The sequence below is a fragment of the Oncorhynchus clarkii genome, chromosome 29 (assembly GCF_045791955.1).
Source record: "Oncorhynchus clarkii lewisi isolate Uvic-CL-2024 chromosome 29, UVic_Ocla_1.0, whole genome shotgun sequence".
Taxonomy (NCBI): domain Eukaryota; kingdom Metazoa; phylum Chordata; class Actinopteri; order Salmoniformes; family Salmonidae; genus Oncorhynchus; species Oncorhynchus clarkii.
Window position 1 is genome coordinate 18464088 of NC_092175.1, and position 11983 is coordinate 18476070.

General features: G+C 42.2%; 1 pseudogene; it reads left to right on the top strand.

Moving 5' to 3' along the window:
• The first annotated feature begins 1682 nt into the window (after window positions 1-1682).
• On the top strand, window positions 1683-11630 carry LOC139388159 (tRNA (cytidine(32)/guanosine(34)-2'-O)-methyltransferase-like; annotated as a pseudogene).
• Window positions 11631-11983: the final 353 nt, after the last annotated feature.

Here is an 11983-nt window from a genome sequence, read left to right on the forward strand (position 1 = left end):
ATTTCATCGCATTCACAGTGGGTCAGAAGATTACATACACACACATACACTAAATACATTAGTATTTGGTAGCATTGCCTTTAAAATGTTTAACTTGGGTCAAACTTTTCGGGCAGCCTTCCACAAGCTTCCCACAATAAGTTGGGTGAATTTTGGCCCATTCCTCTTGACAGAGCTGATGAAACTGAGTCAGGTTTGTAGGCCTCCTTGCTCACACATGCTTTTTCAGTTCTGCCCACACATTTTCTATAGGATCAAGGTCAGGGCTTTGTGATGGCCACTCCAATACCTTGACTTTGTTGTCCTTAAGCCATTTTGCCACAACTTTGGAAGTATGCTTGGGGTCATTGTCCATTTGGAAGACCCATTTGTGGCCTATCTTTAAATTCCTGACTGATGTCTTGAGATGTTGCTTCAATATATCCACATTATTTTTTATCCCTTATGATGCCATCTATTTTGTGAAGTGCACCAGTCCCTCCTACAGCAAAGCACCCACACAACATGATGCTGCCACCCCTGTGTGCTTCAAGGATGGGTTGGTGTTCTTCGGCTTGCAAGCCTCCCCTTTTTTCCTCCAAACATAACGATGGTCTTTATGGCCAAACAGTTTTTTTTTTTTCATCAGACCAGAGGACATTTCTCCAAAAAGTATGATCTTTGTCCCCATGTGCAGTTGCAAACTGTAGTCTGGCTTCTTTATGCGGTTTTTGAGCAGTGGCTTCTTCCTTGCTGAGCGGCCTTTCAGGTTATGTTGATATAGGACTTGTTTTACTGTGGATACAGATCCTTTTGTACCTATTCCCTCAAGCATCTTCACAAGGTCCTTTGCTGTTGTTTTGGGATTGATTTGCACTTTTCGCACCAAAGTAGGTTCATCTCTAGGAGACAGAACGCGTCTCTTTCCTGAGCGGTATGATGGCTGTGTGGTCCCATGGTGCTTATACTTGCATACTATTGTTTGTACAGATGAACTTGGTACCTTCAGGAGTTTTGAAATTGCTCCCAAGGATGAACCAGACTTGTGGAGATCTACATATTGTTTTGTGGAGGTCTTTGCTGATTTCTTTTCATTTTCCCATGATGTCAAGCATAGAGGCACTGAGTTTGAAGGTAGGCCTTGAAATACATCCACAGGTACACCTCCAATTGACTCAAATTATGTCAATTATTCTATCAGAAGCTTCTAAAGCCATGACATCATTTCTGGAATTTTCCAAGCTGTTTAAAGGCACAGTCAGCTTAGTGTATGTAAACATCTGACCCACTGAAATTGTGATATAGTGAATTATAAGTGAAATAATCTATCTTTAAACAATTGTCGGAAAAAATACTTGTGTCATGCACAAAGTAGATGTCTTAACCAACTTGCCAAAACTATAGTTTTTTAACAAGACATTTGTGGAATGGTTGAAAAACGAGTTTTAATGACTCCAACCTAAGTGTATGTAAACTTCTGACTTCAACCGTACGTGTTCTTCTTGTCCAGATGTGTTAGGGCCGTGTGAATAGCGATGGAAATAGCGATGGAAATGGCAGTAGGAAAATTGGAGTCGGCAGTGTGCCTGGCATGCTGTCCTTGATGTGTGCCATGACCAGCCTCTCGAAGCACTTCTTGATGACAGAGGTGAGTGCAACAGGTCATTGGGCATGCTACCTTGATTTTCTTGGACACTGGGGCGATGGTGGTCTCCTTGAAGCAAGTGGGGACTACAGCCTGGGACAGGGACAGGTTGAAGATGTCCGAGAAGATGCCCGCCTGCTGTTCAGCGCACACTGAGGACGCGGCCAGACATTACATCTGGTTCAGCAGCTTTGTAAGTATTCACGCTTTTGAGGGTTTTCCTCACGTCAGCCTCGGAGAGAGGTTGGCTCGGTATTGTAGAATGTGTTAAGCTCGTCTCATCAGCATTTCAGACACAGAGAGAGGAAGTTTGCATTATTCTACTCCGTGACAGGAAGCAGCTCTGCAGGCTTTGACAGGGGCCACTCAGATACATTATGAGCGTCTGCCAAGGGCTTTTTGCGCCCAAGCACTTTGATACTCAGAGTGGCTACACCACGGCCAGACTGTAATTATCGATGGTTCTTAATGGACGTAACACAATTGAGTAATTTATGAATTTCCATTAATTTAGCAGATAAGCTTCACCAAGCTGGAAATATATTGGAATGCTATGGATAATGGCAGCAAGAACCGTTAGAGCTTAACTAAAGGCCCAAATATTTGGAAACCATGTGTTCCATCCATTTCTATGAGCCCTTCCTCCCCAATTAAGGTTCCACCAGCCACCAATGTTGTATGTTTTTTTGCAATTGGTGATATGTCCTCTCTGATGGACTGAGTTTGTAGCCTACTCATGATTTTACTGCCATCTATAAGATCTATAGTGTTGAAGCACCTGAAAAAGAGAAACGTTGTTGGACTATGTGAACAATGCTCATTATAAGAGTATCCTAGCCTACTCATGACTAAATAAAACATTTGTTTTTATATATATATATACCTTTAAAAAAAAATAACAATCAACAAACATCAATAAACAAAAGCGGAATAGTCACATACAAAAAAATCATACGTCAACTTTTTACATTGCAACTTTTGCTCACCAGATATGGAAACCTAGGATGGTTTAATTGATGCATTGAATTTTGAAAAGGAGCTAACAAAGCAACTATGTAGGGAACTCACACGGCAGTCACTAGTTACCACAGCCACAAAGTCATAAACCTTGCCTATTTCTTAAATTCAGATTTTAAATCTAACCACACTGCAAACTGTACGATACATTCGGAAATTATTCAGACCTCTTGACTTTGTCCACATTTTGTTACGTTATTTTAAAATGGATGAAAAAAAATCATCATCAATCTACAAACAATACTCCATAATGACAACGTGAAAACAGGTTTTAGAAACAAAAACAAAAAACAGAAATACCTTATTTACATAAGTACTCAGACCCTTTGCTATGAGACTTGAAATTGAGCTCAGGTGCATCCTGTTTTTATTGATCATCTTTGAGATGTTTCTACAACTTGATTGGAGTCCACCTGTGAAAAATTTATTTGATTGAACATGATTTGGAAAGGCACACACCTGTCTATAACAGGTCCCACAGTTGACAGTGCATGTCAGAGCAAAAACCAAGCCATGAGGTCGAGGGAATTGTCCGTAGAGCTCCGAGACAGGTTTGTGTCGAGGAACAGATCTGGGGAAGGGTACCGAAATATTTCTGCAACATTGAAGGTCCCCAAGGACATTGGAACATTGGAACCACCGAGACTCTTGCTAGAGCTGGCCGCCCAACCAAACTGAGCAATCGGAAGAGAAGGACCTTGGTCAGGGAGGTGACCAAGAACCCAATGGTCACTCTGACAGAGCTCCAGACTTCCTTGGTGGAGATGGGAGAACCTTCCAGAAGGACAACCATCTCTGCATCACTCTACCAATCAGGCCTTTATGGTAGAGTGGCCAGAAGGAAGCCACTCCTTAGTAAATGCACATGACAGCCCGCTTGGAGTTTGCCTTAAGGCACCTCAAGACTCAGACCATGAGAAACAAGATTCTCTGGTCTGATGAAACCAAGAGTGAACTCTTTGGCCTGAATGCCAAGCGTCACATCTGAAAGAAATCTGGCACCATCCCTACGGTGCTCATCGTGGTGGTAGCATCATGCAGTGGGGATGTATTTCAGCGGCAGGGACTGGGAGACTAGTCAGAATCGAGGCAAAGATGAACGGAGCAACGTACAGAGAGATCATTGATTAAAACCTGCCCCAGAGGACACAGGACCTCAGACTGAGGTGGAGGTTCACCTTCCAACAAGGACAATGACCCTAAGCACACAGCCAAGACAAAGCAGGAGTGGCTTCGGGACAAGTCTCTGAATGTCCTTGAGTGGCCCAGCCAGAGCCCGAACTTGAACCTAATCGAACATCTCTGGAGAGACCTGAAAATATCTGTGCAGTGACGCTCCCCATCCAACCTGACAGAGCTTGAGAGGCTTTGCAGAGAATAATGTCAGACACTCCCCAAGTACAGGTGTGCCAAGCTTGCAGCGTCAAACCCAAGAATACTTGAAGCTGTAATCGCTGCCAAAGGTGCTTCAACAAAGTACTGATTAAAGGGTCTGAATATTTATGTAAATGTGATATTTAAGTTTTTAAAAATGAACAAAAATTTGAAGATGTGTCGCTCCTCCAAAGACAAACAGGATATCTACTACCATCTGGCCAATGATGAGGGCTGAAGGGCCAGGACTGTCTTCAAACTACTGCAGTTTGACGAGAAGTTTGGCTTGATCTAAGGCAAGAAGGCCATTTGGGTAAACTTTTCTGGCCATAGTTCACTAGTTCACCCAAAGTCAACATCAGATATCTATGGCTTATGATTTTGGGTATCGATGGATGTTGTAAAATATAACGTCATGCCAAAGGAATAGGAAGATGAGTTTTATCATCCATATTTGTAATGTTACTTGTATATGCCTTTCACATCCATTTCTCCTTCCCAGGTGTGAAGATGGCAGTAAGGCCTGTGTGCTGCCTCATGCCCCATGTACACTAGCGCGCGGTGCAGCGTGGTGAAATACCGCTTCCCATTCATTTTCAATGAAGGAAAGTGGTGAGAACCGGAGAGGCCGGGGGACTGTTGAGCATCACGAACATAGCGTGGAAGGCGTTGAAAACGTTCTACATTTCCCATCTTTATGCAAATCACCAGTGGCGACCACTGGGCGATGACCAATCATATCAAGTGGTTCCCATGAAGAATTTGAAGCTATGGGACCCAACGCTGAAGACTTTCTTCAGCAAAGATGGCTGACAAAAATACTAGGATGTCAGCAAATGTAAGTAATTATAACGTCCTAATGAATCTTGAACAAAATGTACAGTTGAGAGGAATATGTTAGTTAATGTAGAGACTAACAATTTTGCATATTTTTTTGTCATAAAGTACATTTACGAAAATCGCTATTTAGCAAGCTAGGTGACTAGCTAACATTAGCCAGATAGCTAGCTAGCTTTATGGGCGTTGTGACATGAGTATTTAATTGTAGTTAGTGTTTAGTGTTTTAGGGCCTCCTGAGAAAACCAGAAAACCAGGCTGTCATCTTGTGAAAGAGCGGATGTAAAGAATCTAGCAAGCTAAAGCATTTAATGCAAATTGAATTTACAACTTTGTAAGCTTACCTTGCTGATATTTGCCATGCAATGCGTCTGAAGTAACGTAGCTAGCTAACTATGTTCTTGCTTAATGTGCAGCGGAGGATATAAATACCTGTATGCCTAAGGATGTGTTTGATATAAATATTGGTTCAGAACCTAGCTATGAACCTCAGCTATCATAGCCGGTTGTATCAACTTCAAAACAGTCTGAATGACATTAATGTAGAATATAATATATATGTATGCCAAGGATGCAAGTCGTATATACATGTAGTTATTCCCGTGCATGAGATCCCCACATTGTAGACCTCATATTTAATATATTCACTGATCATGTACTCTACCTTGGCAAATAAAGGTGCAGTTCAGGTATGTATGTCTGTGAGACATTCCTTTTCAGTCCTATCTAATACCAGGAGTATCAAATTCCAATCTTTGAATAATGCTGTGTCTGCATGTATGTATTACAATGATACACTTCAACAGTGTTTACCAATCCTTGTCCTGGGACATAAATGGTTACACATTGTAACTATGCAGTAGGCTAGAAACATGATTTAACTAGTTAAAGGATGATTTGTAACAGAATTTAAAAAACAGTACACTACACTAAACAGTACACTACACCTATGCATCATGTAAATAATCTAATCTAAATAACCGGTTCATCTCAATATCCAATTTCCTTCATCTGCATTGATCTGAGGATACAGGAGTATTAGGTGTAGTATTTCATCAAATGAGAGACTTAATTTCAACCAGTAGAGAATGTGAAACGCTTTATTGAAAGAACTTCATTAAGGGCCTCCCGGGTGGCGCAGTGGTTAAGGGCGCTGTACTGCAGAATCTGCGAATCTGCGAATCTGGGTTCTGCGAATCTGGGTTCGCGCCCAGGCTCTGTCGTAACCGGCCGCGACCGGGAGGTCCGTGGGGCGACGCACAATTGGCCTAGCGTCGCCCGGGTTAGGGAGGGCTTGGTCGGTAGGGGTGTCCTTGTCTCATCGCGCACCAGCGACTCCTGTGGCGGGCTGGGCGCAGTGTACGCTAGCCAAGGTGGCCAGGTGCACGGTGTTTCCTCCGGCGCATTGGTGCGGCTGGCTTCCGGGTTGGATGTGCGCTGTGTTAAAGAAGCAGCGACTTGGTTGGTTGTGTATCGGAGGACGCATGACTTTCAACCTTCGTCTCTCCCGAGCCCGTACGGGAGTTGTAGCGATGAGACAAGATAGTAGCTACTACAACAATTGGATACTACGAAATTGGGGAGAAAAAGGGGTAAAATTCAACAAAAAAAAAAAAGAAAGAACTTCATTATCCAAGTGTTATTAAATACATAATTTATGCATATTATAATTGTAATATTATATTATAAATACAAGTTCAATCTGTACTTCAATGCACATCTAAAAACAGAGGAAGAAAGAGGAGGTGGTGAGAGAGGTGTGGAAGACAGAAAGGGAAATCGCTAAGAACAGAGGAGCAGGGAATACAGCATATGATTAATGAATCACAGTGCTACCCTAATATTCTCTCAGTTCATCCCAATTACATAATAGAGTCTCTAGTGATGTCTCCTAACCAGCCTTAGGCTCCCAGTCGGCCCGAAGGTTATCTTAAGAGCAGGTAAGGTGGCGATGACGGGGCTGGGGGTTGGCATCCTCTCTCACATCAAAATATACCTGCAGACAAGAGAGAGAGATAGCTCAATACATGTTTTTTTTTATTCTAACACTGTCGGTCATCATAATCATCAGGAGGTGAAATGCAAAACTGACCTTGGATCATTAACTCTGGGACTACTACATCTCTATCTGTATTTTAATGTAAAGCATCTCTTTAATAATATATCCTGTTTGCCCGACCGAGTGACCAAAGTAAACGTGCATATAATTGACAGCTTAGGATAGAAAACACTCTAAAGTTTCCAAAACTGTAAAAATATTGTCTGTGAGTATAACAGGACTGATATTGCAGGTAAAAGCCTGAGAAAAATCAAATCAGGAAGGGACTCTTATTTAGAAACCTCTGAGTTCCTATGCGTCCCTATTAAGCAGTGAATGGGATATCAACCAGATTCCTTTTTCTATGGCTTCCCTAATGTGTCTAGTGTCAAAAGACATAGTTTCAGGCTTTTATTTTGAAAAATGAGCATGAAGGACAACATTGTGTCATTGGTCAGCTGGTGGCTCTCAGAGTGATTTGTGCGTAATAGACAAAGGCGGCCATTGTGCCTCTCGCTCCTACTGGGAAGCCAACTGTCCCGGTTGATATATTATCGAATAGATATTTGAAAAACACCTTCAGGATTGATTATAAAAAACGTTTGCCATGTTTCTGTCGATATTATGAATCTAATTTGGAATATTTTTCGGCGTTGTCGTGACCGCAGTTTCCGGTGGATTTATCAATCAAACGTGAAGAACAAAAGGAGTTATTTCGGCTATAAAAATTATCTTTATGGGACAAAATGAACATTTGCTGTCTAACTAGGAGTCAGGTGAGTGAAAACATCCGAAGCTCATCAAAGGTAAACGATTTAATTTGATTGCTTTTCTGATTTTCGTGACCAAGTTGCCTACTGCTAGCTGGACATAATGCTATGCTAGGCTATCGATAAACTTACACAAATGCTTGTCTTGCTTTGGCTGTAAAGCATCATTTCAAAATCTGAGATGACAGGGTGATTAACAAAAGTGTGTGTTTCACTATATTTCACTTGTGATTTCATGAATATGAATATTTTCTAGAAATATATTTTGTCCGTTGCGTTATGCTAATTAGTGTCAGTTGATGACAATTCTCCCAGATCCGGGATGGGTAGTTCCAAGAAGAGTCAGTGTTCAACAGGAATCTGTGTGTGTGGCCTCACCTGGTGTCCACACTAAGTGGCTGCAGAATACTTTATACTGAAAAACATGAATGGACACACGAGGACAAACAATAAAGCAAATAAAATACAATTTTATTGGTTACATACACGTGATTAGCAGATGTTATTGCAGGTTTATCGAAATGCTTGTGCTTCTAGCTCTGACATTAATATCTAACTAATTACACAACATATACCCAATGCACACAAGTCTAAGTAGGAATGACTATAGACATATGAACCAGCGATGTCCGAGCGGAACGGACTAAGATACAGTAGAATAGTATAGAGAACAGTATATACATATGAAATGAGTAATGCAAGACATGTAAACATTATTAAGTGACTAAGATAGTATAGAATACAGTATATACATATTAGATGAGTAATGCCAGATAAGAAAATGATTAAAGTGACTAGTGTTCCACTCCTTAAAGTGTCCAGTGATTTCTAGTCTTTGCTTATAGGCAGCAGCCTCTAATGTGCTAGTGATGGCTGTTTAAAAGTCTGATGGCCTTGAGATAGAAGCTGTTTTTCAGTCTCTCGGTCCGAGCTTTGATGCACCTATACTGACCTCGCCTTCTGGATGATAGCTGGGTGAACAGGCAGTGGCTCGGGTGGTTGATGTCCTTGATGATCTTTTTGGCCTTCCTGTGACATCGGGTGCTATAGATGTCCTGGAGGGCAGGTAGTTTGCCCCCGGTAATGCGTTGGGCAGACCGCACAACCCTCAAAGCGTTCGAAGAATTTGTTTAGTCTCCCCAGAAGCAAGACATCAGTCTCGGTCTCAATATAGTGTAGATATTGAAATAATGAAGTGTCTTACTATTGTTGATGGTTGGCCCTCTTGCCTACACTATTGTTTGAAAGTGGAAGGAGCCACAGTTATACACCTGAGCCTGCTTACAGCACAACACAATCCATCAATCAGATGTATACATGTGTGTAGGTGTGGGTTATAGGGTGTCTAATTGTTCTATATTTTTTCTATATGGGTGACTCTTAAAACAGCCTGTTTTGTTTTTGTACAGACCCTTACCTAAACGGCACCCTCACCAGAGAAGTAGAAATCAAAGGGAGAGAAACTGGGAATGGCAGTTGACATAGCTAAGTAAATGAAAGAATACTCTTATTGCAATGTGGATGGCTCTTTGATTGTAGTCTATGGTGTTGCCAGGGAACAGCACCCTCTTCAAAGAAATAGGAGGTGAAGATCTCCCGTACACGGATTGCCTCCCATGCTGCGTTGTTGGACCCCTTCCTTGAAACATTCAGCAGAGCAGCAGACTTCTCCTCTGGAACATGCCGGCGAGCTGCAGATCCCATCCTGGTTCTCATGTCCATGCTCACGAAGTTATGCAGGACACAGGTGACCTTCACACACCTGAATTCCCCCAGGAGGCAGTCCCAGATGGCCCTTGTCACGCAACCTTGAACTGTTGACAGTCGTTTTGAAGGAATCTCCAATTGCAAGGTATCTGTAAGAATATGGAAGATAATGTCATTCTTAGACTTTCACATCACCAGGTCATTGTGGATACTCAAATTATACAGCACTGAACATTATGTTACTATTGTTACTATTGCCTCTGTCCTCTTCTAGGGACTGAAACTACACAAAAGTATTCAGAATAGCCTACTCGCTCACTTTGACAGTGATATTTTTTTATTTGTATTATTATAACTTTTTTTATTTGACCCCTTTTTCTCCCCAATTTCGTGGTATCCAATTGTTGTAGTAGCTACTATCTTGTCTCTTCGCTACAACTCCCGTACGGGCTCGGGAGAGACAAAGGTTGAAAGTCATGCGTCCTCCGATACACAACCTCACTGCTTCTTAACACAGCGCGCATCCAACCCGGAAGCCAGCCGCACCAATGTGTCGGAGGAAACACCTTGCCCCACGGACCTCCCGGTCGCGGCCGGTTACGACAGAGCCTGGGCGCGAACCCAGATTCTCTGATGGTACAGCTGGCCCTTAACCACTGCGCCACCATCAAGGGAGGCCCCTTGACAGTGATATTTAATTAACTTATCTAGCTAGCTATACCGTATGTAAAGTTGGCCTGCACTGTAGCTAGTTAGCAGCACACCCACAAATAGGTTTCCCAGCCATGTGGATGATTGGAAACAGGGCAGCAAAATTTTTCACCAGAGCGGTTTAGAGCATATTACTGTTTACCTGGGAATAAATTCATGAAATGGAGAATACCCATTTAATAACCAGACCTTCATACAAACGTGCTGAATTCTTGACCCACAATCAAACCTGCTGCTATATGCTGCCAGCACACCCACAAGTGAGCCACTCTGGGCGGCCGGAGCGGCACCCGCAATTTACCACATACTAATATACACGAGCCGTCAGGCAGCAGGAGCCAGGTCCTCAGCCATAAATTCAGGTTGGTCTCACTCACTTCCTTCTCCTCTAAGCATTGTTGGCAGTTAGTATGGGGTGTTATTGAATAGTATGAATAACACTAATACTATTTTGTTATCTGATTGTTTGACAAAGGAGAAGAGTGAGGAGGTGAAGATTGTGGTGGTGGACCCACAGGCCATGGTTCCTCTCCCAGGGGTCACACAGATCCAGGGGGACATCATAAAGGTAACAGGGGAACGTCTGTCCCACAAGGACCTGTAGAGACTGCACACTATTCTGGAACACTGAATTGGCTGCACCATTGGCTGGATTCCAGACCTCTCAGAGAAGGAAGTGCAAGTCATCATCAAGGGCAGAAGGACGGGGATAAGTGCTTGGTTTGGAATCAAGCCATTGTGTGACAGATTTGGATCAGGCACTCAAATTGTATTTCGACAAAGCGGGTGGGTCAAAAATATCTGTTGCTTTAATATTTTTAGATCTCCACTGCCCAGGAGTTCATGTGCATTTTGAAGGACAGCCTGCAGACCTGGTAATGTTTGATGGAGCACCAGATGGTTAGGGTTCTATATACTTTTACACTTTTCTTTTAGTGGCAACTTTGGAGATTGTTGTTTTGTCATTGGACTATTTGCTTATGGCTTCTCTCATTGGTTATTTTCTGGCTTGTCTCCATAGTGACGGGACTCCATGATGTGGATGAGTACGTCCAGGCTCAGCTCATATTTGCTGCGAGTACTACACTGCAACAAGTGTTATATTCAGTTGAATACCAAATGACTGATCCAGTTATATGTCTGTATTGTTCATCCCTTTACAATGTTTTATTAAATATACCTTCTCAGGCGCTAAACATGACAAAACCTGTACTGAATCCTGAAGGAACGTTTGTTGCAATGGTAGGCTGAACGTTGGATGAGAATTTCATTGACGTAGAGGGTTTGGAACTTCGTGGAATTAAATTAGCTGTGAATGTTGTCCTATCCTGTGGTTCCTGTGTAGATATTCCGTGGAAAAGATGTCACCCTCCTGAAGTCCCAGCTTACGATCTTCTTTAACGTTGTGACCTGAGACCAGGGACCCAACTGAATCATAGTTCCTTTCCTCGCCTGTGGGAACCTGAGTGCCTTTGAGTTGGACCGGACTTACCGTCTCCAAATCAAATCCAATCCAATGTTATTTGTCACATGCGCCGAATACAACAGGTGAAAACATTACCGTGAAATGCTTAATTACAAGTCTTTAACCAACAATGCAGTTCAAGGAATAGTTATGAAAATATTATGAAAACAAACAAAAAATATTAAACAAGTAACACAATAAAATAACAATAACGAGGCTATATACAGGGGGTACCAGTAGAGAGTCAGGTTAGTTGAGGTAATTTGTACATGTAGGTAGGGGTAAAGTGACTATGCATAGATAATAAACAGTGAGTAGCAGCAGTGTTAAAATAAAGAGGGGTGGTAAATAGTCCGGATGGCCATTTGATTAATAGTTATTTACAGTTGAAGTCAGAAGTTTACATACACTTAGGTTGGAGTCATTAAAACTAGTTTTTC